This window comes from Geospiza fortis, unplaced genomic scaffold (assembly GCF_000277835.1).
Source record: "Geospiza fortis unplaced genomic scaffold, GeoFor_1.0 scaffold140, whole genome shotgun sequence".
Classification (NCBI taxonomy): domain Eukaryota; kingdom Metazoa; phylum Chordata; class Aves; order Passeriformes; family Thraupidae; genus Geospiza; species Geospiza fortis.
The window spans coordinates 909,144-914,625 of record NW_005054459.1 but is presented as its reverse complement, the minus strand read 5'-3'; the positions used below and the strand labels follow the sequence as shown (position 1 = coordinate 914,625).

General features: G+C 51.1%; 1 protein-coding gene across 4 annotated transcripts in view; it reads left to right on the top strand.

Moving 5' to 3' along the window:
* The window catches only part of FLI1 (Fli-1 proto-oncogene, ETS transcription factor), a 90,122-nt gene that overhangs the window by 15,058 nt on the left and 69,582 nt on the right, over nt 1-5,482 (top strand). The window lies entirely within an intron of this gene.

Genomic DNA, 5,482 nt, shown 5'->3' with positions numbered 1-5,482 from the left:
TGGTCCTCCAGCAGCTTTTTGGGGTTTTTTGGCGGGGAAAAAGCCTCGGGCTGGAGGAGAAACATCGCCCTGGCTTGGGGAAAAGGGAAGCAGAGTGAGGCAAATAAACCACCAAGCTAACCAACCTCTGGTGGCCTTGAGCAACCAGGGACGCTGCTGGGGCTGTGAGCAGTTCCCCCTCCTGCCCTCCGGCCGCTCCTTCAGCCCCTGCAGGATAAACCGAGCCCTCCCGAGCTCCCCGAGTGCTTCTGCAAGCCGAGGCAGCACCGGGCTGACTTTGGGGACCCTTGTGTGACTGTGACGGGCTCTTCTTGGGGAGCGCTGCCGAACAGGAGCCGCTCGAACAGAGGAGCCTTGAAGCGAGAGACGCTGTGGGTGTGTTTGGGTTGGAGGATTTCGAAAGATGCCTATCGCCTGCCTGGGTGGAGTGTCGAGCTCGCCTTAAAAGTGCCTTTTTTTTTTCTTTTTTTCTTTTCTTTTTTTTAAATTTTTTTCTTTTTTTTTTTTAATTTTATTTTGCTGACCTGGTTAGAACAAAGCTGCAAACGGGCAGGAACTGAAACTGTCTCCCTTAGATTGCAGCTTGTGACAAGTGCACGGTTTGGAAAAGTCTCAAGAGAAGGGGGAGGGAAGGAGATGGACGGGAAGAGAAAATGGAAAGAGGAAAGAAAGAGGGAATGAAAGGGTGAATGTCAGAAAGGAAGGGAGAAAGCAGGAGTGTTGAAAGCACAATATTTGGGAGGTATGGCTGGAATAAGACAGGTTTTCCCCTCCACCTCCTCAGATCTGTAGCAAAAGTAACCTGGGCCTCATTCAGGATACGTTTAATGCACCACAACTTTCTTTGATTTGTGGAGCCCTAAATATTGTGCAGTGAAAGTGCAGAAATTCCCCATCTGTGCCTTTGCTGTGGTGCACACGTGGACCCGCTTTTCTGCAGAGGCCAGGAGCCCCCTGCCCCATCCCTGAGCAGAGCTGGGCTGTTCCCCTCTGCCCCTCTCCCCTGGAGCCCCCGGGAGCTGCTCCTGTCCCCGCTGCCCTGAGCTCCCCCCGGCTGCGGTTTGGGGATGAGGAACTGCAGCGCTCCGAGCTGGGCTCAGTCACGCTGAGGCTGCGGCCAAAGGAGGAACTCGGCCACAGCCCAGGGCAGTGCCCGGGGCTGGGCCTGCCCTGGGGCTGCTCTGCAGCCTCTGCCACTGCCCTGCCACCCTGCTGCCCTGCCAGGGCAGAATCTGGCACTCCTGGGGCTGGGAGAACCAGGATCCAGAGGCAGGATCCAGAGATGGGATCCAGAGGCAGGATCCAGAGGTGGGATCCAGAGGTGGGATCCAAAGATGGGATCCAGAGACAGGATCCAGAGATGGGATCCAGAGGTGGGATCCAGAGGCAGGATCCAGAAATGGGATCCAGAGATGGGATCCAGAGATGGGATCCAGACACAGGATCTCCTCCTGGGCTCCTTTACCCAGCTGTTCCAGGCTCAGCAGGTCCCCATGCCCTGTTTGTCCCCTCTGCCAATGTACCCTCTTTCTGTGCTCCTGTCCTGCCCAAAGGATTAGCTGAGACTTCTTGTAAATTCTCATGCTGGGCAGAAAACCGTGGGTTGGAGGCAGCACCAGCCTCCCCATGGAGAGATTGGCTGCAGGGAATGGTGAGACCCCTTTGCCTGGCTTCTCTCAGGTGAAGGGCAGCACGAGAGGACGTGGCTGGAGATGCTGCAGGGTTTTTGGTGTGCTGAGCTCTGTCTTTAACCCGTGCTGCAGGGTGGGTGTGACTCTGAGGGCACATCCAGACCAAAGCAATTGTGTTAACAGCAATTGTGCCCTCAGCTCTGCTCCGCCATGCAGGCATTGATTTATCTCAGAGCTCTGCATTTGTGTTGGGAAAAATATGGCAAAAAGATGCACATGAGTAACTGGAGAGCAAGAAAAACACAGAGAAAGGTTCTTTCATCATCTACAGCAAGAACATGGGGCGGTCCCAGATGAAATCTGAGTTCCGGCATGGGGAAAGGCACTTCCCACCCCAAACTCAGAAATATTCCTGTCCTTGGAGAGGACAACTGCTGGATTTGGGACAGGGCTGTGCCCTCCAGATTATTTTCTTCTTGAGCAATTTAAATTTGACAAGTGACTGGATTTTTAAGCCTATGCATTGCTATTGCACAGACTAACTGTTTTAATTGAGCTGAAGCCTTTAACTGCAGGCTGGCAGATGCAGGGCTTTGGGTCCAGCCTGCTTTGCACATCTCTCCCTTTGCCTGCAATCTCCAGTCTTTTGCTTTGTCTTAGGTTGCATGACCAAGACAGGCTTGTACTTTTACTCTTCATTGTTTTATCAGAAAGGGTCTTGATGACTCTCTGACTGCTGTTTTAGCTCCCTAGAGTCATTTACCTGCACACCTGCCCCGCTGCAGGTGAAGGGATGAATCCACTGGAGTCTTGAGCTTTCCCAAGGGCTCAGAGCCATGCTGGGGAACAGGGCATGGGCAGAGAATAAATGTGGTTGATCCTTGTGGACATGGATCCCATGTGGACATTGAGTGCAAGTGTGAATTGAGTTGTCCCCAAGCAGGGAATTCCACGGATATAAACACAAACCACAGGCTCAGCTCAGGATTTTAAATTATCATTCCCCATCATGCACTGACTGACATCACATGTGACAGTGCTGAGCCAATGCACCATGACAATGAACACATTTGTATTTATTCTCTAAGGATTATTTCTCTTGTGGAGAATCAGATCACCTGCTGAGGAGGTTGGTGGTGGGTTTTGCTGCATTCTCTAAATAATCTGTGTAATACCTGCTGTGTGCAGAACTGGCTGGCTTGGGAAGTGTCGCCTGCTGAAAGAGCTCTGTGGGGGAAGAAGTGCAGGAAATCTGAGTTATTTCCACCTTCTGTTCATATTCTGCCAATAGCACTGGCAGATGATGATTGGAGCCAGTGTAACTGATGACTCTTGTGTTTGCACTAATTTTAAATAGTCACCAACATTTTTCTGTGCCTCTAGACATTCAAACCCCATCTTCTTTGGGTTAACACCCCACTTTGACTGACTGGCATTGTGTTTGTGGGACTTGGGTTTCATTGCCTCACAATAAATCAGAAAAGGGCACATCTCAACAACAGCAAGATGCTCATGCATGGCCTTCCTCACAATAACAACTGGTGTGGTTTCGAGCTGCTTTAATTGTTTCAGTTCCACTTTATGTGTGGAGAATAATTAAAGCAAATATACTGGCCAGAGCCCGCCTGTTCATGAAAAAGCACATTTTGTGTGGCTCTTGCCTTCATTCCAGGAAAATAAAATTATCCTGCTGTTGTGGCCATCAGAGAGCCCCTCTGAGGGGCGTTCAGCGCGGATTTTGAATTATTTAAGCGGAGGACAGCAGGGTCCTTGAATGGAGGACGGGTGTGCTGGCGTTGCCATAGCAAAGGGTGGGGCCGGGTTTTGGAGCAATCACTGTCGTTTGTGAGCTGGAGGCGTTTGCTCTCGCTCTCAAACTTGGCCGTGGGGATCTCAGACTAAGAAAATGTTTCCTTTTTGAGCAATTTTCATGTCTGTTTGGCTCTTTTTAATCACCCCGGCTTTGGCCCCAGAGGGATGGCCTTTCCTGGCTAAAGGGTGTTGACTCCTGGGGCAAGGCTCCTAATCTCCACACTGGAAAAATAATAAATAAATCACAAAGATTTGAGGGACAACAACTTTCCATGTTGCTGTCCCTCAAAAGCAATTTGGAACAAAACCATCTGGAATTTCCAGGGCATGAACAGCAATGTTCCCTCCTACCCTAATCCTCATTCAAAGATACTTACATTGCATAATAACCTTCTAAGATCAAAAACCATTTAGAAAGATTTTATGATGGGGATATTTTTTGATGGGGATATTTTGAATTTTCCCCTCGAGATCTGTGTGCAAAGGACATCTCCTGCCTCAGCACGAACCTCCAGCCTCGGTGTCCTGCTGGGTGCTGCCAGCTCAGAGCATTCAGTGCTGACTCCCAGCTGGCAGCAAACACTGGGAAAGCCTTTTCTGAGCCTGTAGCGTACTTTTTCCTCCTCAAAAATAGATGATTTCCTCAAAAAATAAAGGAGGATTTCTCTGAAGAAAACCTTTACCCAAGAAAACAATGCAAGTGCTTGGATTTGAAGCCCTCGGGGTTTTGCTGCGAGGCTTTGAGGAGGTGCTGAGAGCCTGGTGTAGTTTCTCTTCACCTCCACAGGATGTGGTCACTCAAAGGAGTAGCAATGCGTGTCTTGAGGATTTCATGCTTTTATTTGAGTTATTGATTTTAATTCTGGGCTATTCCTTCTGTGAGATGGGGGAAGGAACAGCCTGTGTTCGTGCTCACAGCCTTTCTTGCCCTGGCATTCTGTGGGGTGCAGGATGTTGCTCCTTGCAGGGTCACCACCAGGAGCAGCACAGGGGAGGCTGCAGCTCGGAGTGAGCTCTCGGATGACACCCTGAGAGGTGAGATGTGCTGGGGGAAGGGCACTTGGAGAAGGTTTGCAGGCAGCAGAGTTTATTTCCTTCAGGTCTGCCCTTCCTGGACTCACGGGAGCATTTTCCTCTTGAGTTCAGCTCCCATCTGCTCTGAAGGGTCAGGTCTGGAACACATGAATGTACAGCCTCAGCACAGAGCACCTCCCTGCCTTTCTTCCCCCACAGCCCATCAGTGTTTGAGGTTCCTTTACAGCCCCCCATCAGCTGCCCTTGGAAAACAAAAGGGTCTCCTTGTGCCTGAGTTCACCTGAGCACTTACAGAGTCCCTGTGTCCCACCTCAGAGCAAACATGCACCAACAGGAGCATTCAAGGAGCCAGGGGAGCATTAACTTCAGGGTTTCAGGTATTTGTGGGTTTGCTGAACCCCTGAAGCTGCAGAAGCCTGGTGTGCATGGATGTGCCCCTAGAAAAAGCAGGTCTAACACATTCAGTTGAGTTCTACAACTTGGTTTGAAGTCAATTTGCGCCAGAAATGTGAAATTCTCTTCAGATCTCTGACCTGAATTGGACAGCAGGTCTGTTTCCCTGCCTGTGCCTCCCCTGTGCTCTGGTGCACACCTGAACACAGGTGCCCCATGAAGCTCCGGCATCAAAAGGAGCTGCCTGAGGCCACCTCAGTGCCAGGGGCCTGTCACACAGCCCTGGGCGAGGGCCAGGGACGTTTTCTGAGCCAACAAGTATTTTCAGACAAGAGTGTGGCTACACATTTATAGCTGGGTTTGAAATACAGCCTAAAATATCCCCCCCAAATATGGGTTTCTGCCTCCCTTGGGAATCATTTGTCTGAGGTGGAGCTGAGTTGTGGGCTCTGTGTCACCTCAGACACGTGGGCAGGGAGGGTGCCCAGGGCAGGCAGGGTGCCCTGTGCAGGCAGTGAAGGTGCCCTGGGCAGGCAGTGAGGGTGCCCTGGGCAGTGAAGGTGCCCTGGGCAGTGAGGGTGCCCTGGGCAGTGAAGGTGCCCTGGGCAGTG